The sequence below is a fragment of the Anomaloglossus baeobatrachus genome, chromosome 4, assembly GCF_048569485.1.
Source record: "Anomaloglossus baeobatrachus isolate aAnoBae1 chromosome 4, aAnoBae1.hap1, whole genome shotgun sequence".
Taxonomy (NCBI): Eukaryota; Metazoa; Chordata; class Amphibia; order Anura; family Aromobatidae; genus Anomaloglossus; species Anomaloglossus baeobatrachus.
In genome coordinates this window covers 593387693-593415371 of record NC_134356.1, presented here as the reverse complement: position 1 = coordinate 593415371, position 27679 = coordinate 593387693, and the positions used below count along the sequence as shown (strand labels likewise).

The following is a 27679-nucleotide window of genomic DNA, read 5'->3' as shown; positions in this document are numbered from 1 at the left end:
ACTAAAGAAATAGCCATGCTAGTGTCACGGTCGTCTCCCTGCTGTTCTGAGACTAGTGAGAGCCTTAGGACTGGAGTCTCCCATCTTCATCTGGACTCCTCATTTAAATGAGATTTCCTTTGCTTTGGCATCTAATTAGTTAATTTCAGGTTTTGTTGCCAGCAGCTCTGAGCAGGGCAGGTCAGCTGTAGCTGCTTTGGGTCGACACCCATTTAGGTTAAATACTGGAGCTTTGCCAGCAGACCCTGCTGCTGTTAGAATCATTTCTACTCTGGCCAGCCTGGTGGAAGGAGCTGCTGAGGTTTTCTCCTGTGCCCATCCTCCTGCTACTTTAGAGTTCATCCTCTATGGTGAAGTTTGGTGTTTTGTATCCTTCAGTTTATTCTCCCCATCTTTCTTTCCTTTACCTCCGTGTTTATTAGTTTGGTGGCAAGTCTAGTGTACTCGTTGGCCTACTCACTAGACTGGATGAGTTTTTTATGGCCAGGTGAGGGACCCAGGTGTCCTGCTCGCCGACAGGTTGAAAGAACCTGCATAGGGACGTTAGAGAGCTCAAGAGTCAGCTTGAGGTGAATGCAGGAGGTGTCCCCTCACCCCTCTCTCTAGCAGCAGGGACCTTCATAGTATTGTGACCTCGGTGTGTCCCCCTTTTTGTGGTGTTTTTTGGTAGTGCGTCAGACGCCCGTTGGTCTGATCGCGTGTCTCGCGTTATATACAGACATCTCCACCTCCGTGCGTGACAGCTAGCCAGGAGTCAGTCTGATGGCCTCCATAGATTTGTTCTGGTAAATTTTAGATGACAACTAATCTAACCAACTAATGATTGAATATTACTAGTAGCATAAAGCAGGTAAAGAGATTAGGCTCTGCTCCTACTGCTGCTGATGGTGCTCTTGTAGAATAAAGCATTCCTGTTGTTTGTGGTGAATTTTAAGAATAAGCTGTCATGCGTGAGTAAATGAGGAATAACACTACTTCTAGCCATTATATGACTTGTATCCTGCATTTTTCACCATTTTTGCCCTCTCCAGGCTCTAGCTCTAATTTTTAGATGTCTCTGATCTAGTGGGTGGAGGTTGGCTACTATGATGACTTCTGTACACGGCACACACAAACATGGGGCATTCCCGCTCCCTTGTCTCTATGTAGCACATGTACTGAGCTGTGTGGCTGTGAATTCAGAATTATATGTTCTTGAGAAAACGGGGAGTAGAAGTGGCTCATAAGTGGAAAACGAAGTGCATTACCCTAAGATATATTACAAAGATTGTTATATTCAGTGATAATTTAACAGAGTGAAACTCAATGATGTGTATTTATGGAAGACTTTAAGCTCGAATTCAATTACACTGCCCAATATATGCTAAGAATGTCCAATATGTCTGTATGGAGAATAAAGCAATTGACTCAGTTTTAATAAGCTTTCCTAGTGCTTGCAGTAAAATTACAAGAACCACAGTATGCCACAACATCTGAATATATTATAGAGTTGGCCATCGTTTCGGTCAATCCCCTGACCTTTTCCAGTGTCTGATACAAGTACTTTGGGTATTTGACTGGTATCCTAGTAGGTACTCAGTGTCTGATGCTAAAGTTAAAAAGACACCACATTGACCTTAGTCAAGTGCTGGGATTCCTATGATCTTCCTCTTCATGCCCCAGTGAAACAGCAGAATGTGATTATTCGTAAATACAGATTTGATGCACTTTCACCTTAATGTCCCTCTGAAGTCCAAGACTTAATCTGACGACAGACCAGTCACCATTTCTTATGGATTCTCCCTATGACATACTAGCACTTTTAACAACGGATGTACAATTTTTGGCTACATGACAGCTCATAGCTCCAGCTGACATCTTTCCATTTTATTCACCATGAGTGATACAACTGTCACTAGGACACCAGATCCCGTCACAGTCCAAGGAAAAGTGATTTCTTAAAAACAGTTTATTGAAGATCCATTAAAAAGACAAGGTGAATATAAAAAAACATAGTTCCAAACATTAAGCGTTTCGGACAGAGCAGTCCTTAGTCTATAGACTATGACAAAGGACTGCTCTATCCGAAACGCGTAATGTTTGGAACTATGAGTAAGGACTGCTCTGTCTGAAACGCGTAATGTTTGGAACTATGAGTAAGTACTCCTCTGTCCGAAACACGTAATGTTTGGAACTATGACTAAGGACTGCTCTATCCGAAACGCGTAATCTTTGGAACTATGAGTAAGTATTGCTCTGTCTGAAACGCATAATGTTTGGAACTATGAGTAAGTACTCCTCTGTCCAAAACACGTAATATTTGGAACTATGATTAAGGATTGCTCTATCTGAAATGCATAATGCTTGGAACTATGAGTAAGGACTGGTCTGTCCAAAATGCGTAATGTTTCAGGCAGAGCAGTCCTTAGTCACAGTTCCAAACATTACACGTTTTAGACAGAGTAGTCCTTAATCATAGTTCCAGTATAAAGAAAAGAAGAGGCACTGTGGCACTCAGCCTTTGTAAAAACTTTCTTTATTTCATCCGAACATTAAAATCAAAGGAGGGGAATGTGGGAAGCATCTGAGACTATGGTGACCGTTTCGAGCACAGCGTGCTTCGTCGGGTCCTGGCGCTTCCCGCATCCCACTCCTGTGATTTTAATGTTCGGATGAAATAAAGAAAGTTTTTACAAAGAGTTTGTGCCACAGTCTTCTTTTCTTTATGCTGAAACTATAACTAAGGACTGCTCTGTCCGAAACGCGTAAGGTTTGGAACTATGACTATGGACTGCTCTGTTGAAACGTGTAATGTTTCGAACAATGTTTTTTGTATTCATCTTGTCTTTTTAAATGGATCTTCAAGAAACATTGTTTTGAAGAAATCACTTTTCCTTGGACGTTGATGCAGGACTCTGATTTTAATTGTTCCATTGCTGTCGACACATGTGCTTGTATGCACCGGCTGAGTTGGATATTTTTCTTTCTTTTGACAGACCACGTCACAGTATATAGTATATACACACTACATCTCCCAACATGCTACAGAAAGGAGCAATGGACCAACATTCGGACTACGAGGAGCCCAGCAAAATTTTGAATGCAGCTCAGGATATTCATAGATATGAGGTAACTTACTTTTAACCCTGGAAAAGTGAAGCAAAATACATGAAAAATTGTGACTGTAAAGATTCGCTACCACTACACAAAAAATCCCACCACAGTCTCAAGCTTTATTTTCAAAGCAAGCAGCTAGACGTATACACACCATGACTCCCAGTTAATATGTTATTTCTGCTCTGGTTGTTAGTTCAAAGGGAATGCATTAGTCTTTTTGTGCCTGTGGCATTAGACATCACATCATAACAACATGCATTTTAGGAGGGTCCTGTCGGAAGAAAATGTAATGCAAATATTGTTCTTGACTTTCCAAGTGAAAAAGATTTTGAGTATAGGCAGGAGGGTGATGTGCTGTTAGAAAGGGGGTTAATATACCAAAAAAGAATTTGGGCACCATGCATTAAAAATATTTCCAATGTGGTAATTAGAGAATTGGATCTGCTTCACGAACTAAAAAGATAGACAGACATACAGATAGAGATAGATGGGGTTTTGGTTATATATATATAAATATATCAGAAAGAAAGGGGCTTGAACTCTAGTGCCACCTATTGGGGGTAGCAATCCTAAAAGTCAATATCGACCCTTTAACGAGCCTTGCCACATGACAGAGTAGCTGGTTTGGTTTCTTATCCTAATTGCAGATATGTGTTTTGTGGTGTTTCCCCTCTTCAGTGCAAAGCAGGAGAGCTGATGTGGCTGGGTGAGAGGCCTCTGATGGGAATCTAAAGCTGGGTTTACACACTGCAACATCTCAAACGACATCGCTGTAACGTCACCGGTTTTGTGACGCGATAGCGATGTTGTTTGCGATGTTGCAGTGTGTGAATCCTATCAGCGACCTGGCCCCTGCTGTGAAGTTGTAATCGTTACAAATCGTTCAGGACCATTCCTAGGTCCTTTGTTTCCCGCTGTGCAGCATGAAGTTTCAGTGTGTGAAGCCTTTTCAGCGACTTTGTTAGCAACTTCCCTTTCAAAAGGCTGCTTATCAACGTCCCCAACAACCAGCTAGGTCGCTCTGCAGGTCCGGATCGCTGTTGAGTTGTTGGCCAGGTTTGCCTGTTTGAACGCTCACCAGAGACTTAGCAGAGACTTAGGGAGGTCGCTATTGCGTCACCAAACCGGTGACGTTACAGCGATGTCCTTTGCGATGTTGCAGCGTGTAAACCCAGCTTAAGAGTCAACATCTCTCATTGTGTTAAGTGCTAAGTTGGCATAAGAAGACTTGTAGGAATGCTACTCTGCTAAATTAAATTGTGCTGATGATCTGGCCTCCTATTTTAGAGAGAAAATAGAAAATATCCGTCAGGAAATCAGCTCCCAGCCACCAAGCGTCAGGATTCCCATCCCTCCCACATCCCGTCTGACTCTCAACATTTAACCCAGTCACAGAAGAAGAAGTCTCCAGGCTTCTTTCTTCTTCTTGTGCTACCACTTGCACTACTGACCCCTTTTCCTCACACCTACTCCAGTCCCTCTCTCTCACTACTCACCTAACTAAAATCTTCAATCTCTCTCCTGGTATATTTCCCTCCACTTTCAAACACTCTATCATTACTCCATTATTAAAAACATCTTCTCTTGACCCATCCTGCACAAATAACTACAGACCAGTCTCCAATCTCCCCTTCATCTCTAAACTCTTGGAGCGCCTGGTCTATTCCCGCCTCACACGTTACCTATCTACTCACTCTCTTCTAGATCCTTTACAATCTTGCTTCTGCCCCATACATTCTACAGAATCTGCCCTTGTCATAGTGACCAATGACCTTCTGACAGCAAAACGGAATGCTGACTACTCTCTGCTTATTCTTCTTGACCTCTCTGCAGCTTTCCACACTGTTGACCACCATCTCCTACTCGCTATGCTCCCCTCAATCGGCCTGAAGGACACTGCTCTCTCCTAGTTCTTTCCTTATCTTTCTGGCCGCTCGTTCAGCGTATTATCTGCTGGCTCCACATCTTCTCCTCTCCCTCTCACTGTTGGGGTCCCTCAAGGTTCAGTCCTTGGCCCTCTTCTGTTCTCCCTCTACACTGCCCTAATTGGACAGACCATCAGCAAATTTGGCTTTCAGTACCATCGTTATACTGATAACACACAACTATACACCTCATCCCCTGACCTCACCCCCGCTGTACTACAGAACACCAGTGACTGACTGTCTGTCTGCAGTTTTGAACATCATGTCTGTTCTCTATTTGAAACCTAACTTTTCCAAAACTAAACTTTTTCTACTCCCTCCATCTACTAAGGTCTCTAAACCTGACATCTCCCTCTCCGTGTGTGGTACCACGATAACGCCTAGGCCACAGGCCCGCTGTCTGGGTGTTAAGCTTGACACCGATCTCTCCTTCACCTCCTATATAGAATCTCTTGCCTGCTTTTGTCACCTGCACCTGAAGAACATCTCTAAAATCCACCCCTTTCTTACCATGGAAACAACAAAAACTCTCACTGTGGCCCTGGTCCATTCCCGCCTTGATTACTGTAATTCTCTATTAACTGGCCTCTACCTCACTAGACTTTCCCCTCTCCAGTCCATCCTTAATGCTGCAGCCAGGGTTACCTATCTGGCTAACCATTATTCAAATACTTCCGCTCTGTGCCAGGCATTGCATTGGCTGCCCATACATTATTGGATCCAATTTAAATTGCTTGTTCTCACCCACAAAGCTCTTCACAACATGGCACCCCTTACCTCTCCCACCTCATCTCTGTCTATCACCCTATCCGTTCTCCATGCTCCGCAAACGACTTTCGACTAACATCCACACTAATCCGAACTTCCTACTCCTGGTTCCAAGACTTCTCCTGATCTGCACCAAATCTCTGGAATGCTTTAGCTTAAGAAACTAGGACGAGCCACAACTTTCACAGCTTCAGACGCTCCTTAAAAATACATTTTTTTAGGGTGGCCTATCACTCTTCCTAATATCAAAACAATAGTTCTCCCTCAAACACCACTGGACCCAAAGCATTACAAAGATTGGCTGATGGCTGGGGTTCATGCAGCCTTTTATCTATCCCCCCATTTTTTTGAGATGGGTGGACCATCATTGTAAATAAGCACTTTAATTAATGTATCTTCTATAACTGTGACTTATGTTTGTTTCCCATATGAACCTCTGAATTGTAAAGCGCTGTGGAATATGTTAGTGCAATAGAAATAAAGATTATTATTTTTATAATATGCAAATTGTCTCTTCAGTGTGTAGGAGGATTCTAGTGCCACCTATTAGAAGTAGCAATCATAAAATTCAATATCGACTCCAGTCTATATGGAGAAGGCCAAGCTGATGTAAGGAGACTTATAGGCATTGGATAGCTGAAAACTGTGGAAAAGAAGCGCACATAGGGTGTTACCCGATATAGGGTTAACGCAGGGAATGGGACAGGTACTCACCTGCTGCAGTTGTGACAGGCACAACTCCTTAAAGGCACAATATGAATAGAATGGTGGTAAGCAGCAGCCCCGATGCAAGCGGTAAATTATAAAAAATGATTTAGAAAAATCGGGTTAAATGCTGCGCTAAGAACCACAAATCCAGGACATATGATGAATTCCTTTTTCTATATTTTCATAGGTCAACGCGTTTCAAAGACATCTCCGTCTTCTTCATCAGGACAAACATAAAAGGAACGTTCCTTTTATGTTTGTCCTGATGAAGAAGACGGAGATGTCTTTGAAACGCGTTGACCTATGAAAATAAAGAAAAAGGAATTCATCATATGTCCTAGATTTGTGGTTGTTAGCGAGGCATTGGATAAGGAGAGTCATTACCTCTTATAATTTTCCAATGAATATCTACATTCGCAGACTGACAGAAGTGTTTAGGAACAATTGGATCGGTATCTCCTTTAGTATAAATGAGGAGTGAAGGGCAAGTTGGTACAGGTGGCCTGTAGAGTGTTAAGGGGGCGTTTACACGCTACGATATCGTTAATGTTTTATCGTCAGGGTCACGTTGTTAGTGACGCACATCCGGCGTCATTAACGATATCGCAGCGTGTGATACTTACCAGCGACCTTAAGAGACCTCAAAAATGGTGAAAATCGTTCACAATGGAGAGGTCGTCCCAAACTCAAAAGTCGGTAAGGGTTGTTTATCCATGTTGTTCATCGCTCATGCGGCAGCACACATCGCTATGTGTGTCACCGCAGGAGCGAAGAACGTCTCCTTACCTGCCGCCGGCCACAGTGCGGAAAGAAGGAGGTGGGCGGGATGTTACGTCCCGCTCATCCGCCCCTCCGCTTTGATTGGCCGGCCGCTTAGTGACGTCGTGGTGATGCCGAACGTCCCTCCCCCTTGAGGGAGGGATTGTTCGACAGTCACAGCGACGTCGCCGACCAGGTAAGTGCATGTGACGCTGCCGTAGTGATAATGTTCGCTGCAGCAGCGATCACACGATATAGCATGTGTGACGGGGGCGGGTACTTACACGCTCGATATCGCTAGAAATTGGTAGCAATATCATTACCGTGTAAAGCCCCCTTTAGGCCCAGTTGGCCACTTTATGAGTAATACTCAGCAAAGCATGTTATATAAGAAAATGTGAAACTTACCCATACACAACCATTCCTACAGTTATGTGCCATACTTTACAGTGATATATAATGTTCTGATACTGGTTGGCAAGGAAGGCCCCATATGCATTGCCACCCATTGTTGAATTTTGTTGTCTAGTGTGGGATTAGAATACATTTTTGGGGGTCTGCTGGTCGAATTAATTTAGTGTCATGTAATCTGGGGTCTGAGTGACTTAAGGGTGCTTTACACGCTGCGACATCGCTAGCGATCTCGTTAGCGATGTAACACGCCAGATCGCACATACGTTTTGCCGAGATCGCACATGTGACCGGCGCTTCATAAAATGACCTATGTGCGATCTCGGCAAATCTTATCTGCGATCTGGCGTGTCACATCGCTAACGAGATCGCTAGCGATGTCGCAGCGTTTAAAGCACCCTTTAGGAGTATGGTCTGAGGTCTAAGTGACGAGGTTGTCTGGCTTCAGGGTATGAAAATCTGTATAATCAGATTGTAGTTTCTCACAAAATAATCATTTTGTAAATGACAAAATCAGGATGAAAAAAGCAGTATTTCAAGAGGAAGAGAAGAGAACAGAGATTTCAGCAAAGCCAAGAGAAGGAATCTGAAAAAAAATTGGGGTGTCATAGTCAACAAGCATCAATGTCTTATTTGGTTACTTCCACTATTGTATCTCGTGAAAAAAATATCCAAAAGTATGAATATTTTGGAAGCAAAGGATGTGAAATGTGACAAAATTACCGTAGGTTACTTGAAATATCTGGAAAAATCAGGTTGTGGTAAATTTCACAATCCAAAAATGGTCAATCTGTATGGTATATAGGAAAATAAGGGGGTCATGATTTATTAAAATCAGATGTCAGATTTAGTTGAATCAATATATTGAATTTCATAATCAAGAAAGTAGCTAAGAATATACAATTTGGCAAAATCACGGCGAAAAATTGGGTAAAATTAGGGTGAGGCATCTAGCAAGTAAGAATATACTTTTTAGCAAAATCTTGGAATCATAATTAGAACTATCGGGGAATTAAATTCAGTAAAATCCGGTACTGTATCACACAAACAAAATAAACGCAAAATATGAACATTTTGGTCAAATTAGGGTGAGAAAGCTGTTAACATTGGAGGTGGGGGGTTACAGTATCTCGCAAAATAAAGGCGTTACATTTATGAAACATCCGCATGTAATTTATTGGAAAATAAGGAAGTCACATTTAGCCAAATAAGGAAATGGTGTCTGCCAAATATAAAAATGATAGAGAACAATCCAAAATTGAGCTGTTTTATTTAGTAATAACAGGGCACGAAATATATTTATATAAGGTTGTAACATTTTGCAAAAATCAATGAGTTAGACTTATTCAAAAATAAAAATTATGTTGTGGTGTCTAATAAATGAAAAAAGAAATAATTAAATATATCTGGCAAAATCATAATGTGGCATTGGGCAAAGTCGGGGTGTGATATGTAGTAAAATCATGGTGAGATATGTACTAAAATCAGGGTGTGATATGTAGTAAAATCAGGGTGTGATATGTAGTAAAATCAGGGTGAGATATGTAGTAAAATCAGGGTGTGATATGTAGTAAAATCAGGGTGAGATATGTAGTAAAATCAGGATGTGATATGTAGTAAAATCAGAGTGTGATATGTAGTAAAATCATGGTGACATATGTAGTAAAATCAGGTTGAGATATGTAGTAAAATCAGGTTGAGATATGTAGTAAAATCAGAGTGTGATATGTAGTAAAATCAGGGTGAGATATGTAGAAAAATCAGGGTGACATATGTAGTAAAATCAGGGTGTGATATGTAGTAAAATCAGGGTGTGATATGTAGAAAAATCAGGGTGTGATATGTAGTAAAATCAGGGTATGATATGTAGTAAAATCAGGGTGAGATATGCAGTAAAATCAGGGTGAGATATGCAGTAAAATCAGGGTTAGATATGTAGTAAAATCAGGGTGACATATGTAGTAAAATCAGAGTGTTATATGTAGTAAAATCAGGGTGAGATATGTAGTAAAATCAGGGTGTGATATGTAGTAAAATCAGGGTGAGATATGTAGTAAAATCAGGGTGTGATATGTAGTAAAATCAGGGTGTGATATGTAGTAAAATCAGGGTGTGATATGTAGAAAAATCAGGGTGAGATATGCAGTAAAATCAGGGTGATATATGTAGTAAAATCAGGGTGAGATATGCAGTAAAATCAGGGTGAGATATGCAGTAAAATCAGGGTGAGATATGTAGTAAAATCAGGGTGAGATATGCAGTAAAATCAGGGTGAGATATGTAGTAAAATCAGGGTGTGATATGTAGAAAAATCAGGATGTGGTATATGTAGTAAAATCAGGGTGTGATATGTAGTAAAATCAGGGTGTGATATGTAGTAAAATCAGGGTGAGATATGTAGTAAAATCAGGGTGTTATATGTAGTAAAATCAGGGTGAGATATGTAGTAAAATCAGGGTGAGATAGGTAGTAAAATCAGGGTGTGATATGTAGTAAAATCAGGGTGTGATATGTAGAAAAGTCAGGATGTGGTATATGTAGTAAAATCAGGGTGTGATATGTAGTAAAATCAGGGTGTGATATGTAGTAAAATCAGTGTGAGATATGTAGTAAAATCAGGGTGTGATATGTAGTAAAATCAGGGTGAGATATGTAGTAAAATCAGGTTGAGATATGTAGTAAAATCAGAGTGTGATATGTAGTAAAATCAGGGTGAGATATGTAGAAAAATCAGGGTGACATATGTAGTAAAATCAGGGTGTGATATGTAGTAAAATCAGGGTGTGATATGTAAAAAAATCAGGGAGTGATATGTAGTAAAATCAGGGTGAGATATGTAGAAAAATCAGGGTGACATATGTAGTAAAATCAGGGTGTGATATGTAGTAAAATCAGGGTGTGATATGTAGAAAAATCAGGGTGTGATATGTAGTAAAATCAGGGTATGATATGTAGTAAAATCAGGGTGAGATATGCAGTAAAATCAGGGTGAGATATGCAGTAAAATCAGGGTTAGATATGTAGTAAAATCAGGGTGACATATGTAGTAAAATCAGAGTGTTATATGTAGTAAAATCAGGGTGAGATATGTAGTAAAATCAGGGTGTGATATGTAGTAAAATCAGGGTGAGATATGTAGTAAAATCAGGGTGTGATATGTAGTAAAATCAGGGTGTGATATGTAGTAAAATCAGGGTGTGATATGTAGAAAAATCAGGGTGAGATATGCAGTAAAATCAGGGTGATATATGTAGTAAAATCAGGGTGAGATATGCAGTAAAATCAGGGTGAGATATGCAGTAAAATCAGGGTGAGATATGTAGTAAAATCAGGGTGAGATATGCAGTAAAATCAGGGTGAGATATGTAGTAAAATCAGGGTGTGATATGTAGAAAAATCAGGATGTGGTATATGTAGTAAAATCAGGGTGTGATATGTAGTAAAATCAGGGTGTGATATGTAGTAAAATCAGGGTGAGATATGTAGTAAAATCAGGGTGTTATATGTAGTAAAATCAGGGTGAGATATGTAGTAAAATCAGGGTGAGATAGGTAGTAAAATCAGGGTGTGATATGTAGTAAAATCAGGGTGTGATATGTAGAAAAGTCAGGATGTGGTATATGTAGTAAAATCAGGGTGTGATATGTAGTAAAATCAGGGTGTGATATGCAGTAAAATCAGGGTGAGATATGCAGTAAAATCAGGGTTAGATATGTAGTAAAATCAGGGTGACATATGTAGTAAAATCAGAGTGTTATATGTAGTAAAATCAGGGTGAGATATGTAGTAAAATCAGGGTGTGATATGTAGTAAAATCAGGGTGAGATATGTAGTAAAATCAGGGTGTGATATGTAGTAAAATCAGGGTGTGATATGTAGTAAAATCAGGGTGTGATATGTAGAAAAATCAGGGTGAGATATGCAGTAAAATCAGGGTGATATATGTAGTAAAATCAGGGTGAGATATGCAGTAAAATCAGGGTGAGATATGCAGTAAAATCAGGGTGAGATATGTAGTAAAATCAGGGTGAGATATGCAGTAAAATCAGGGTGAGATATGTAGTAAAATCAGGGTGTGATATGTAGAAAAATCAGGATGTGGTATATGTAGTAAAATCAGGGTGTGATATGTAGTAAAATCAGGGTGTGATATGTAGTAAAATCAGGGTGAGATATGTAGTAAAATCAGGGTGTTATATGTAGTAAAATCAGGGTGAGATATGTAGTAAAATCAGGGTGAGATAGGTAGTAAAATCAGGGTGTGATATGTAGTAAAATCAGGGTGTGATATGTAGAAAAGTCAGGATGTGGTATATGTAGTAAAATCAGGGTGTGATATGTAGTAAAATCAGGGTGTGATATGTAGTAAAATCAGTGTGAGATATGTAGTAAAATCAGGGTGTGATATGTAGTAAAATCAGGGTGAGATATGTAGTAAAATCAGGGTGAGATATGTAGTAAAATCAGGGTGTGATATATGCAGTAAAATGAGGGTGTGATATGTAGTAAAATGAGGGTGAGATAAGTTAGAAAAATCAGGATGTGGTATATGTAGTAAAATCAGGGTGTGATATCTAGTAAAATCAGGGTGAGATATGTAGTAAAATCAGGGTGAGATATGTAGTAAAATCAGGGTGTGATATGTAGTAAAATCAGGGTGAGATATGTAGTAAAATCAGGGTGAGATATGTAGTAAAATCAGGGTGAGATATGTAGTACAATCAGGGTGAGATATGTAGTAAAATCAGGGTGTGATATGTAATAAAATCAGGGTGTGATATGTAGTAAAATCAGGGTGAGATATGTAGTAAAATCAGGGTGAGATATGTAGTAAAATCAGGGTGAGATATGTAGTAAAATCAGGGTGAGATATGTAGTAAAATCAGGGTGTGATATGTAGTAAAATCAGGGTGAGATATGTAGTAAAATCAGGGTGAGATATGTAGAAAAATCAGGGTGAGATATGTAGCAAAATCAGGGTGAGATATGTAGTAAAATCAGGGTGTGATATGTAGTAAAATCAGGGTGAGATATGTAGTAAAATCAGGGTGAGATATGTAGTAAAATCAGGGTGAGATATGTAGTACAATCAGGGTGAGATATGTAGTAAAATCAGGGTGTGATATGTAATAAAATCAGGGTGTGATATGTAGTAAAATCAGGGTGAGATATGTAGTAAAATCAGGGTGAGATATGTAGTAAAATCAGGGTGAGATATGTAGTAAAATCAGGGTGAGATATGTAGTAAAATCAGGGTGTGATATGTAGTAAAATCAGGGTGAGATATGTAGTAAAATCAGGGTGAGATATGTAGTAAAATCAGGGTGTGATATATGCAGTAAAATGAGGGTGTGATATGTAGTAAAATGAGGGTGAGATATGTAGAAAAATCAGGATGTGGTATATGTAGTAAAATCAGGGTGTGATATGTAGTAAAATCAGGGTGTGATATGTAGTAAAATCAGAGTGAGATATGTAGTAAAATCAGGGTGAGATATGTAGTAAAATCAGGGTGTGATATGTAGTAAAATCAGGGTGAGATATGTAGCAAAATCAGGGTGAGATATGTAGTAAAATCAGGGTGTGATATGTAGTAAAATGAGGGTGAGATATGTAGTAAAATCAGGGTGAGATATGTAGTAAAATCAGGGTGAGATATGTAGTAAAATCAGGGTGTGATATGTAGTAAAATCAGGGTGAGATATGTAGTAAAATCAGGGTGAGATATGTAGTAAAATCAGGGTGAGATATGTAGTACAATCAGGGTGAGATATGTAGTAAAATCAGGGTGTGATATGTAATAAAATCAGGGTGTGATATGTAGTAAAATCAGGGTGAGATATGTAGTAAAATCAGGGTGAGATATGTAGTAAAATCAGGGTGAGATATGTAGTAAAATCAGGGTGAGATATGTAGTAAAATCAGGGTGTGATATGTAGTAAAATCAGGGTGAGATATGTAGTAAAATCAGGGTGAGATATGTAGTAAAATCAGGGTGTGATATATGCAGTAAAATGAGGGTGTGATATGTAGTAAAATGAGGGTGAGATATGTAGAAAAATCAGGATGTGGTATATGTAGTAAAATCAGGGTGTGATATGTAGTAAAATCAGGGTGTGATATGTAGTAAAATCAGAGTGAGATATGTAGTAAAATCAGGGTGAGATATGTAGTAAAATCAGGGTGTGATATATGCAGTAAAATGATGGTGTGATATGTAGTAAAATGAGGGTGAGATATGTAGAAAAATCAGGATGTGGTATATGTAGTAAAATCAGGGTGACATATGTAGTAAAATCAGGTTGAGATATGTAGTAAAATCAGGGTGAGATATGTAGTAAAATCAGGGTGTGATATATGCAGTAAAATGAGGGTGTGATATGTAGAAAAATCAGGGTGAGATATGTAGTAAAATCAGGATGTGATATGTAGTAAAATCAGGGTGACATATGTAGTAAAATCAGGTTGAGATATGTAGTAAAATCAGGGTGAGATATGTAGTAAAATCAGGGTGTGATATGTAGTAAAATCAGGGTGAGATATGTAGTAAAATCAGGGTGAGATATGTAGTAAAATCAGGGTGAGATATGTAGTAAAATCAGGGTGTGATATGTAATAAAATCAGGGTGTGATATGTAGTAAAATCAGGGTGAGATATGTAGTAAAAGAAGGGAATTTTGTTTACTTACCGTAAATTCCTTTTCTTCTAGCTCCAATTGGGAGACCCAGACAATTGGGTGTATAGCTACTGCCTCCGGAGGCCACACAAAGTACTACACTTAAAAGTGTAAGGCCCCTCCCCTTCTGGCTATACACCCCCCCGTGGGATCACGGGCTCCTCAGTTTTAGTGCAAAAGCAAGAAGGAGGAAAGCCAATAACTGTTTTAAATACAAATTCAACCCGAGAAACAACCTCGGAGAACTGAACTGTTCAACATGAACAACATGTGCACCCGAAAAAAACAAACTTCCTAAGAAAACAGGGCGGGTGCTGGGTCTCCCAATTGGAGCTAGAAGAAAAGGAATTTACGGTAAGTAAACAAAATTCCCTTCTTGTTTGTCGCTCCTAATTGGGAGACCCAGACAATTGGGACGTCCAAAAGCAGTCCCTGGGTGGGTAAAAGAATACCTCGTGATAGGGCCGTCAAACAGCCCTTTCCTACAGGTGAGCCACCGCCGCCTGAAGGACTTGTCTACCTAGGCCGGCATCCGCCGAAGTGTAGGTATGCACCTGATAATGCTTGGTAAAAGTGTGCAGACTCGACCAGGTAGCCGCCTGGCACACCTGCTGAGCCGTAGCCTGGTGCCGTAATGCCCAGGACGCACCCACGGCTCTGGTAGAATGGGCCTTCAGTCCTGATGGAATCGGAAGCCCAGCAGAACGGTAGGTGTGAAGAATTGGTTCCTTGATCCAACGCGCAAGGGTGGATTTGGAAGCTTGCGACCCTTTACGCTGACCAGCGACAAGGACAAAGAGTGCATCCGAGCGGCGCAGAGGCGCCGTGCGGGAAATGTAGATCCTGAGTGCTCTCACCAGATCCAATAAATGCAAACCTTTTTCAAATTGGTGAACTGGATGCGGACACAAAGACGGTAAAGTGATATCTTGATTGAGATGAAAGGAAGATACCACCTTGGGAAGAAATTCTGGAATTGGACGCAGAACTACCTTGTCCTGGTGAAACACCAGGAATGGAGATCTGCATGATAACGCCGCCAGCTCGGACACTCTCCGAAGAGACGTGACCGCCACTAGAAAGGCCACTTTCTGTGAAAGACGAGAAAGGGAAACCTCCTTCATAGGCTCGAAAGGCGGCTTCTGGAGAGCAATTAGAACCTTGTTCAGGTCCCAGGGCTCCAACGGCCGCTTGTAAGGGGGGACGATATGACAAACCCCTTGCAGGAACGTGCGTACCTGAGGAAGTCGCGCCAGGCGTTTCTGAAAAAATACGGATAGCGCGGAGACTTGACCCTTAAGGGAGCCAAGCGACAAACCTTTTTCCAACCCAGACTGCAGGAAGGAAAGAAAAGTAGGCAATGCAAAAGGCCAGGGAGAAACTCCCTGAGCAGAGCACCAAGATAGGAATATCCTCCACGTCCTGTGGTAGATCTTGGCGGAGGATGGCTTCCTAGCCTGTCTCATGGTGGCAACCACTTCATGAGATAAACCTGAGGCCGCTAGGATCCAGGACTCAATGGCCACACAGTCAGGTTCAGGGCCGCAGAATTCAGATGGAAAAACGGCCCTTGAGACAGCAAGTCTGGACGGTCTGGTAGTGCCCACGGATGGCCTACCGTGAGATGCCACAGATCCGGGTACCACGACCTCCTTGGCCAGTCTGGAGCGACGAGAATGGCGCGGCGGCAGTCGGACCTGATTTTGCGGAGCACTCTGGGCAACAATGCCAGAGGTGGGAACACATACGGTAGCCGGAACTGCGACCAATCTTGAACTAAGGCGTCTGCCGCCAGAGCTCGGTGATCGTGAGACCGTGCCATGAAAACCGGGACCTTGTTGTTGTGCCGTGACGCCATCAGGTTGACGTCCGGCATCCCCCAGCGGCGACAGATCTCCTGAAACACGTCCGGGTGAAGAGACCATTCCCCTGCGTCCATGCCCTGGCGACTGAGAAAGTCTGCTTCCCAGTTTTCTGCGCCTGGGATGTGAACTGCGGATATGGTGGATGCCGTGTCTTCCACCCACGTCAGAATCCGCCGGACTTCCTGGAAGGCTTGCCGACTGCGTGTTCCCCCTTGGTGGTTGATGTATGCCACCGCTGTGGAGTTGTCCGACTGAATTCGGATCTGCTTGCCTTCCAGCCACTGTTGGAAGGCTTGTAGGGCAAGATAGACTGCTCTGATCTCCAGAACATTGATCTGAAGGGTGGACTCTTTCCGAGTCCACGTACCTTGAGCCCTGTGGTGGAGAAACACTGCTCCCCACCCTGATAGACTCGCATCTGTCGTGACCACCGCCCAGGATGGGGGTAGGAACGACTTTCCTTTTGACAATGAGGTGGGAAGAAGCCACCACCGGAGAGATTCCTTGGCTGCCTGAGAGAGGGAGACCTCCCTGTCGAGGGACGTCGACTTCCCGTCCCATTGGCGGAGAATGTCCCATTGTAGTGGACGCAGATGAAACTGCGCAAAAGGAACTGCTTCCATTGCTGCTACCATCTTCCCTAGGAAGTGCGTGAGGCGCCTCAAGGGGTGCGACTGGCCCTGAAGGAGAGATTGCACCCCTATCTATAGCGAGCACTGTTTGTCCAGTGGAAGTTTCACTATCGCTGAGAGAGTATGAAACTCCATGCCAAGATATGTTAGTGATTGGGTCGGGGTTAGATTTGACTTTGAAAAGTTGATAATCCACCCGAAACTCTGGAGAGTCTTCAGTGCCACGTTCAGGCTGTGTTGGCATGCCTCTTGAGAGGGTGCCTTGATAAGTAGATCGTCCAAATACGGGATCACGGAGTGACCTTGCGAGTGCAGGACTGCTACTACTGCTGCCATGACCTTGGTGAAGACCCGAGGGGCTGTCGCCAGCCCGAAAGGTAGAGCTACGAACTGCAGGTGTTCGCTTCCTATAACGAAGCGTAGAAAACGCTGATGCTCTGGCGCAATTGGCACGTGGAGATAAGCATCCTTGATGTCTATTGATGCTGGGAAATCTCCTTGAGACATTGAGGCGATAACGGAGCGGAGAGATTCCATCCGGAACCTCCTGGTTTTTACGTGTTTGTTGAGCAGCTTTAGATCCAGGACGGGACGGAACGACCCGTCTTTCTTTGGCACCACAAACAAATTGGAGTAAAAACCGTGACCTTGTTCCTGAAGAGGAACAGAAGTCACCACTCCTTCCGCCTTTAGAGCGGACACCGCTTGTAGCAGAGCATCGGCTCGGTCGGGCGGTGGAGAAGTTCTGAAGAAGCGAGTTGGAGGACGAGAGCTGAACTCTATCCTGTACCCGTGAGACAGAATGTCTCTCACCCAAAGGTCTTTGACCTGTGACAGCAAAATGTCGCCAAAGCGGGAGAGCCTGCCACCGACCAAGGATGCGGAGAGAGGAGGCTGAGAGTCATGAGGAAGCCGTCTTGGTAACGGTTCTTCCGGCTGGCTTTTTTGGGCGTGATTGAGTCCGCCAAGAATCTGAGCCCCTCTGATCCTTTTGAGTCCTTTTGGACGAGTAGAATTGGGACCTGCCTGAGCCTCGAAAGGACCGAAAACCAGACTGTCCCCTCCTCTGTTGGGGTTTGTTTTGTCTGGGCTGAGGTAAGGATGAATCCTTACCCTTGGAGTGTTTAATGATTTCATCCAAACGCTCACCAAACAATCGGTCACGAGAAAAAGGCAAACTGGTTAAGCACTTCTTGGAAGAAGAATCTGCCTTCCATTCTCTCAACCACAGGGCTCTGCGTAAAACCACAGAGTTGGCTGACGCCACCGCCGTACGGCTCGTAGAGTCTAGGACAGCATTAATCGCGTAAGACGCGAATGCAGACATTTGAGAGGTCAAGGGTGCCACCTGCGGAGCAGATGTACGTGTGACCGTGTCGACCTGTGTAAGCCCAGCTGAAATAGCTTGGAGTGCCCATACGGCTGCGAATGCTGGCGCCAACGACGCTCCAATCGCTTCATAGATGGATTTTAACCAGAGCTCCATCTGTCTGTCAGTGGCATCTTTAAGTGCCGCCCCATCTTCCACTGCAACTAGAGATCTGGCTGCAAGCCTGGAGATTGGAGGGTCCACCTTGGGACACTGTGTCCAGCCCTTGACCACGTCAGGGGGAAAAGGATAGCGTGTATCTTTAAGCCGTTTGGAAAAACGCTTATCTGGATAAGCGTGGTGTTTCTGGATTGCGTCTCTAAAGTCAGAGTGGTCCAGAAAAGTGCTTAATTTACGCTTGGGATACCTGAAATGGAATTTCTCCTGCTGTGAAGCTGCCTCCTCCGCAGGAGGAGCTGGTGGAGAAATATCTAACATCTTATTGATGGACGCTATAAGATCAATCACTATGGCGTCACCATCCGGGGTATCTAGATTGAGAGCGGCCCCAGCATCAGACTCCTGATCAGTTACATCCGCCTCATCACACAGAGAGTCGTCCCGCTGGGACCCTGACCAGTGTGATGAAGTTGAGGGTCGCTCATAGCGAGCCCGCTTAGGTTGTCTGAGACTGTCGTCCGAGTCAGAGCCGTCACCCTGGGGTGCATGTGACACCCCCGGAGCTAGGAAGTGGTCCAGCTGAGGGGGACAAGGTGGCAATGAATCAACAGTGCCCATGGTCTGAGTTACTGGTCTAGACTGCAATGTTTCAAGAATTTTAGACATAGTCATAGACAATCTGTCAGCAAAAGCTGCAAACTCCGTCCCTGTCACCTGGACAGCATTCACAGGTGGTTCTCCCTGGGTCACCTCTAGCAGCGGCCCCGGCTGAGCAATTGCCACAGGGGCCGAGCACTGCACACAATGGGGGTCAGTGGAACCTGCCGGTAGAGTAGCCCCACATGCGGTACAAGCAGCATATAAAGTCCGTGCCTTGGCACTTTTGCTTTTTGCGGACGACATGCTGTTGTCTCCTTGAGAAATCTAAGGAGGGTATATAGCAGAAAATCACCAGCGACTGTACAGTGCAAAGTATTGCCAGCACAAAATACAAAGTACACTATGGCACAAGTGGGGGAGAGCCCTTGAGGGATGCTTACCGCCCGCTGAAAAGCGGGTGTGAGGTCGTAGAATCCCTTGTCTGAGTCTCCCCGTCTCCCCTCTGCAGCTCAGCGTGCAGGCAGGAATGGCTGCCGGCGTCCTGTGAAGAGGGGCGGACCGTGGGCGTCACAAACAAAAGTGCGGGAAACTGCGTCCCACTGTGCCTAGTGTGAGGGCTGGAGTATGTAAAACAGACTCCAGCTCTTAGCGCTGCTGGTCTGTACAGCGTCCCGCCCGCCTCCTGACTGGCAGGTCTGGGGGCGGGAACGATACGAACTAGGCCGCAAAAGCCGGGGACTGTAGTAATCTAGCGCGGCCGTCATATATGCACGGCCAGCGCGGAAGTCCCCGGCGCACCACAAATCCCAGCCGCGACGCAGTAAAAACTGACCCCCGCGGCCGGATCGGCCGATCGTACTAAGTCACCTCACTCAGCAGAGCTGTAGTGAGTAACGGCACAAGCGCAGCAGCGCTGTTTACCCCGGCGCACTAACACACCCAGCAATGCTGCAGTGTGCGTGCGATAAGCACGGGGACACGGAGTACCTTGATGGAGCAGGGTCCTGTCCCTGAGGAAACTCCGCTCCGTATCCAGCAGATCCTCCAGGGGCTGTGGATGGAGCACGGCCTCAGTGCCCGGAGACCGGTAAAGTCCCACTTCACCCAGAGCCCTAATGGGGATGGGGAAGGAATCAGCATGTGGGCTCCAGCCTCCGTACCCGCAATGGGTACCTCAACCTTAACAAACACCGCCGACAGAAAGTGGGGTGAGAAGGGAGCATGCTGGGGGCCCTCGTATGGGCCCTCTTTTCTTCCATCCGACATAGTCAGCAGCTGCTGCTGACTAAACAGTGGAGCTATGCGTGGATGTCTGGCCTCCTTCGCACAAAACATAAAACTGAGGAGCCCGTGATCCCACGGGGGGGTGTATAGCCAGAAGGGGAGGGGCCTTACACTTTTAAGTGTAGTACTTTGTGTGGCCTCCGGAGGCAGTAGCTATACACCCAATTGTCTGGGTCTCCCAATTAGGAGCGACAAAGAAATCAGAGTGTGATATGTAGTAAAATCAGGGTGAGATATGTAGAAAAATCAGGGTGACATATGTAGTAAAATCAGGGTGTGATATGTAGTAAAATCAGAGTGTGATATGTAGTAAAATCAGGGTGAGATATGTAGAAAAATCAGGGTGACATATGTAGTAAAATCAGGGTGTGATATGTAGAAAAATCAGGGTGTGATATGCAGTACAATCAGGGTGTGATATGTAGTAAAATCAGCGTGAGATATGTAGTAAAATCAGGGTATGATATGTAGTAAAATCAGGGTGAGATATGCAGTAAAATCAGGGTGTGATATGTAGTAAAATCAGGGTGAGATATGTAGTAAAATCAGGGTGAGATATGTAGTAAAATCAGGGTGTGATATGTAGTAAAATCAGGTTGAGATATGTAGTAAAATCAGGGTGAGATATGTAGTAAAATTAGGGTGAGATATGTAGTAAAATCAGGGTGAGATATGTAGTAAAATTTGGGTGAGATATGTAGTAAAATCAGGGTTAGATATGTAGTAAAATCAGGGTGTGATATGTAGTAAAATCAGGGTGTGATATGTAGTAAAATCAGGGTGAGATATGTAGTAAAATCAGGGTGACATATGTAGTAAAATCAGAGTGTTATATGTAGTAAAATCAGGGTGAGATATGTAGTAAAATCAGGGTGTGATATGTAGTAAAATCAGGGTGAGATATGTAGTAAAATCAGGGTGTGATATGTAGTAAAATCAGAATGTGATATGTAGTAAAATAAGGGTGAGATATGTAGTAAAATCAGGGTGAGATATGTAGTAAAATCAGGGTGTGATATATGCAGTAAAATCAGGATGAGATATGCAGTAAAATCAGGGTGTGATATGTAGTAAAATCAGGTTGAGATATGTAGGAAAATTAGGGTGTGATATGTAGTAAAATCAGGGTGAGATATGTAGTAAAATCAGGGTGTGATATGTAGTAAAATCAGGGTGAGATATGTAGTAAAATCAGGGTGTGATATGTAGTAAAATCAGGGTGAGATATGTAGAAAAATCAGGATGTGGTATATGTAGTAAAATCAGGGTGTGATATGTAGTAAAATCAGGGTGAGATATGTAGAAAAATCAGGATGTGGTATATGTAGTAAAATCAGGGTGTGATATGTAGTAAAATCAGGGTGAGATATGTAGTAAAATCAGGGTGAGATATGTAGAAAAATCAGGATGTGGTATATGTAGTAAAATCAGGGTGTGATATGTAGTAAAATCAGGGTGAGATATGTAGTAAAATCAGGGTGTGATATGTAGAAAAATCAGGGTGAGATATGTAGTAAAATCAGGGTGTGATATGTAGAAAAATCAGGATGTGGTATATGTAGTAAAATCAGGGTGTGATATGTAGTAAAATCAGGGTGAGATATGTAGTAAAATCAGGGTGAGATATGTAGTAAAATCAGGGTGTGATATGTAGTAAAATCAGGGTGAGATATGTAGTAAAATCAGGGTGTGATATGTAGTAAAATCAGGGTGAGATATGTAGTAAAATCAGGGTGTGATATGTAGTAAAATAAGGGTAAGATATGTAGTAAAATCAGGGTGAGATATGTAGAAAAATCAGGGTGTGATATATGCAGTAAAATGAAGGTATGATATGTAGTAAAATGAGGGTGAGATATGTAGAAAAATCAGGGTGAGATATGTAGTAAAATCAGGGTGTGATATATGCAGTAAAATGAAGGTGCGATATGTAGTAAAATGAGGGTGAGATATGTAGAAAAATCAGGGTGAGATATGTAGTAAAATCAGGGTGTGATATGTAGTAAAATCAGGGTGTGATATGTAGTAAAATCAGGGTGTGATATGTAGTAAAATCAGGGTGAGATATGTAGTAAAATCAGGGTGTGATATGTAGTAAAATCAGGGTGAGATATGTAGTAAAATCAGGGTGTGATATGTAGTAAAATTAGGGTGAGATATGTAGTAAAATCAGGGTGAGATATGTAGTAAAATCAGGGTGTGATATGTAGTAAAATCAGGGTGAGATATGTAGTAAAATCAGGGTGAGATATGTAGTAAAATCAGGGTGAGATATGTAGTAAAATCAGGGTGAGATATGTAGTAAAATCAGGGTGAGATATGTAATAAAATTAGGGTGTGATCTGTTGTAAAATCAGGGTGAGATATGTAGTAAAATCAGGGTGTGATATGTAGTAAAATCAGGGTGTGATATGTAGTAAAATCAGGGTAAGATATGTAGTAAAATCAGGGTGAGATATGTAGTAAAATCAGGGTGTGATATGTAGTAAAATCAGGGTGTGATATGTAGTACAATCAGGGTGAGATATGTAGTAAAATCAGGGTGTGATATGTAGTAAAATCAGGGTGAGATATGTAGTAAAATCAGGGTGAGATATGTAGTAAAATCAGGGTGAGATATGTAGTAAAATCAGGGTGTGATATGAAGTAAAATCAGAGTGTGATATGTAGAAAAATCAGGGTGAGATATGTAGTAAAATCAGGATGTGATATGTAGTAAAATCAGGGTGACATATGTAGTAAAATCAGGTTGAGATATGTAGTAAAATCAGGTTGAGATATGTAGTAAAATCAGGGTGTGATATGTAGAAAAATCAGGATGTGGTATATGTAGTAAAATCAGGGTGAGATATGTAATAAAATCAGGGTGTGATCTGTTGTAAAATCAGGGTGAGATATGTAGTAAAATCAGGGTGAGATATGTAGAAAAATCAGGGTGACATATGTAGTAAAATCAGGGTGTGATATGTAGTAAAATCAGGGTGTGATATGTAGTAAAATCAGAGTGTGATATGTAGTAAAATCAGGGTGAGATATGTAGAAAAATCAGGGTGACATATGTAGTAAAATCAGGGTGTGATATGTAGTAAAATCAGGGTGTGATATGTAGAAAAATCAGGGTGTGATATGCAGTACAATCAGGGTGTGATATGTAGTAAAATCAGGGTGAAATATGTAGGAAAATCAGGGTATGATATGTAGTAAAATCAGGGTGAGATATGTAGTAAAATCAGGGTGTGATATGTAGTAAAATCAGGTTGAGATATGTAGTAAAATCAGGGTGAGATATGTAGTAAAATCAGGGTGAGATATGTAGTAAAATCAGGGTGAGATATGTAGTAAAATCAGGGTGAGATATGTAGTAAAATCAGGGTGAGATATGCAGTAAAATCAGGGTGTGATATGTAGTAAAATCAGGGTGTGATATGTAGTAAAATCAGGGTGAGATATGTAGTAAAATTAGGGTGAGATATGTAGTAAAATCAGGGTGAGATATGTAGTAAAATTTGGGTGAGATATGTAGTAAAATCAGGGTTAGATATGTAGTAAAATCAGCGTGTGATATGTAGTAAAATCAGGGTGTGATATGTAGTAAAATCAGGGTGAGATATGTAGTAAAATCAGGGTGACATATGTAGTAAAATCAGAGTGTTATATGTAGTAAAATCAGGGTGAGATATGTAGTAAAATCAGGGTGTGATATGTAGTAAATCAGGGTGAGATATGTAGTAAAATCAGGGTGTGATATGTTGTAAAATCAGGGTGTGATATGTAGTAAAATCAGGGTGTGATATGTAGTAAAATCAGGGTGTAATATATGCAGTAAAATGAGGGTGTGATATGTAGTAAAATGAGGGTGAGATATGTAGTAAAATGAGGGTGAGATATGCAGTAAAATCAGGGTGAGATATGTAGTAAAATCAGGGTGTGATATGCAGAAAAATCAGGATGTGGTATATGTAGTAAAATCAGGGTGTGATATGTAGTAAAATCAGGGTGTGATATGTAGTAAAATCAGGGTGTGATATGTAGTAAAATCAGGATGTGATATGTAGTAAACTCAGGGTGAGATATGTAGTAAAATCAGGGTGAGATATGTAGTAAAATCAGGGTGACATATGTAGTAAAATCAGAGTGTTATATGTAGTAAAATCAGGGTGAGATATGTAGTAAAATCAGGGTGTTATATGTAGTAAAATCAGGGTGAGATATGTAGTAAAATCAGGGTGTGATATGTAGTAAAATCAGGGTGTGATATGTAGTAAAATCAGGGTGTGATATGTAGTAAAATCAGGGTGAGATATGTAGAAAAATCAGGGTGTGATATATGCAGTAAAATGAGGGTGTGATATGTAGTAAAATGAGGGTGTGATATGTAGTAAAATGAGGGTGAGATATGTAGTAAAATCAGGGTGAGATATGCAGTAAAATCAGGGTGAGATATGTAGTAAAATCAGGGTGAGATATGCAGTAAAATCAGGGTGAGATATGTAGTAAAATCAGGGTGTGATATGTAGAAAAATCAGGATGTGGTATATGTAGTAAAATCAGGGTGTGATATGTAGTAAAATCAGGGTGTGATATATGCAGTAAAATGAGGGTGTGATATGTAGTAAAATGAGGGTGAGATATGTAGTAAAATCAGGGTGAGATATGTAGTAAAATCAGGGTGTGATATGTAGTAAAATCAGGGTGTGATATGTAGTAAAATGAGGGTGTGATATGTAGTAACATCAGGGTGAGATATGTAGTAAAATCAGGGTGTGATATGTAGTAAAATCAGGGTGAGATATGTAGTAAAATCAGGGTGTGATATGTAATAAAATCAGGGTGAGATATGTAGTAAAATCAGGGTGTGATATGTAGTAAAATCAGGGTGAGATATGTAGTAAAATCAGGGTGTGATATGTAGTAAAATCAGGGTGTGATATGTAATAAAATCTGGGTGTGATATGTAGTAAAATCAAGGTGAGATATGTAGTAAAATCAGGGTGAGATATGTAGTAAAATCAGGGTGAGATATGTAGTAAAATCAGGGTGAGATATGTAGAAAAATCAGGGTGTGATATGTAGTAAAATCAGGGTGTGATATGTAGTAAAATCAGGGTGAGATATGTAGCAAAATCAGGGTGAGATATGTAGTAAAATCAGGGTGTGACATGTAGTAAAATCAGGGTGTGATATGTAGTAAAATCAGAGTGTGATATGTAGTAAAATCAGGGTGTGATATGTAGTAAAATCAGGGTGAGATATGTAGTAAAATCAGGGTGTGATATGTAGTAAAATCAGGGTGAGATATGTAGTAAAATCAGGGTGAGATATGTAGTAAAATCAGGGTGTGATATATGCCGTAAAATGAGGGTGTGATATGTAGTAAAATGAGGGTGAGATATGTAGTAAAATCAGGGTGAGATATGTAGTAAAATCAGGGTGTGATATGTAGTAAAATCAGGGTGTGATATGTAGTAAAATCAGGGTGTGATATGTAGTAAAATCAGGGTGAGATATGTAGTAAAATCAGGGTGAGATATGTAGTAAAATCAGGGTGTGATATGTAGTAAAATCAGGGTGAGATATGTAGTAAAATCAGGGTGAGATATGTAGTAAAATCAGGGTGTGATATGTAGTAAAATCAGGGTGTGATATGTAGTAAAATCAGGGTGTGATATGTAGTAAAATCAGGGTGAGATATGTAGTAAAATCAGGGTGAGATATGTAGTAAAATCAGGGTGAGATATGTAGTAAAATCAGGGTGTGATATGTAGTAAAATCAGGGTGTGATATGTAGTAAAATCAGGGTGTGATATGTAGTAAAATCAGGGTGTGATATGTAGTAAAATCAGGGTGTGATATGTAGTAAAATCAGGGTGAGATATGTAGTAAAATCAGGGTGAGATATGTAGTAAAATCAGGGTGTGATATGTAGTAAAATCAGGGTGTGATATGTAGTAAAATCAGGGTGTGATATGTAGTAAAATCAGGGTGTGATATGTAGTAAAATCAGGGTGAGATATGTAGTAAAATCAGGGTGAGATATGTAGTAAAATCAGGGTGTGATATGTAGTAAAATCAGGTTGAGATATGTAGTAAAATCAGGGTGAGATATGTAGTAAAATCAGGGTGTGATATGTAGTAAAATCAGGGTGAGATATGTAGTAAAGAAGGGAATTTTGTTACTTACCGTAAATTCCTTTTCTTCTAGCTCCAATTGGGAGACCCAGACGATTGGGTGTATAGCTACTGCCTCCGGAGGCCACACAAAGCATTACACTAAAAAGTGTAAGGCCCCTCCCCTTCTGGCTATACACCCCCCGTGGGATCACGGGCTGATCAGTTTTAGTGCAAAAGCAAGAAGGAGGAAAGCCAATAACTGGTTAAACAAATTCAATCCGAAGGAACATCGGAGAACTGAAACCATTCCACATGAACAACATGTGTACCCGAACAAACCAAAAATCCCGAAGGAAACAGGGGCGGGTGCTGGGTCTCCCAATTGGAGCTAGAAGAAAAGGAATTTACGGTAAGTAACAAAATTCCCTTCTTCTTCGGCGCTCCATTGGGAGACCCAGACGATTGGGACGTCCAAAAGCCGTCCCTGGGTGGGTAAATGAATACCTCAAGTTTGGACTGTAAAAACAGCCCTTCCCTACATGGAGGCAACCTCCGCCTGCAGGACTCATCTACTTAGGCTGGCATCCGCCTAAGCGTAGGCATGCACCTGAAAATGCTTGGTGAAGGTGTGCAGACTCGACCAGGTAGCCGCCTGGCACACCTGCTGAGCCGTAGCCTGGTGCCGTAATGCCCAGGACGCACCCACGGCTCTGGTAGAATGGGCCTTCAGCCCTGATGGAACCGGAAGCCCAGTAGAACGGTAGGCTTCAAGGATTGATTCCTTGATCCATCGAGCCAGGGTGGATTTTGCAGCCTGCGACCCCTTGCGCTGACCAGTGACAAGGACAAAGAGTGCATCCGAGCGGCGCAGGGGCGCCGTGCGGGAATGTAGATTCTGGGTGCTCTACACCAGATCCAACAATGCAAAGCCATTACATATCGATGAAATGGATAAAAGGAAGGTAAGGAGATATCCTGATTGTGATAAAAAGGGGATACCACCTTAGGGAGAAACTCTGGGATCGGGCGCAGCACTACCTTATCTTGGTGAACACCAGGAAGGAAGCTTTGGATGACCGCGCTGCTAGTTCGGACACTCTCCGAAGAGACGTGACCGCTACCAGAAAGGCCACTTTCTGTGAAAGTCGAGAAAGTGAAAAATCCCTCAGAGGCTCGAAGGGCGGCTCCTGGAGAGCAATTAATACCCTGTTCAGATCCCATGGGTCTAACGGCCTCTTGTACGGAGGGACAATGTGATAACCCCCCTGCAGGAACGTGCGTACCTGAGGAAGTCGTACTAGGCGCTTCTGAAAGAATACCGACAGCGCTGCGACTTGTCCTTTAAGGGAGCCGA

The 27679-nt window shown here is 42.0% G+C and overlaps 1 protein-coding gene across 5 annotated transcripts in view; it reads right to left on the bottom strand.

Moving 5' to 3' along the window:
- ADD2 (adducin 2) overlaps positions 1 to 27679 on the bottom strand; it is a 197050-nt gene that overhangs the window by 8948 nt on the left and 160423 nt on the right. The gene's annotated exons all lie outside the window — the stretch shown is intronic.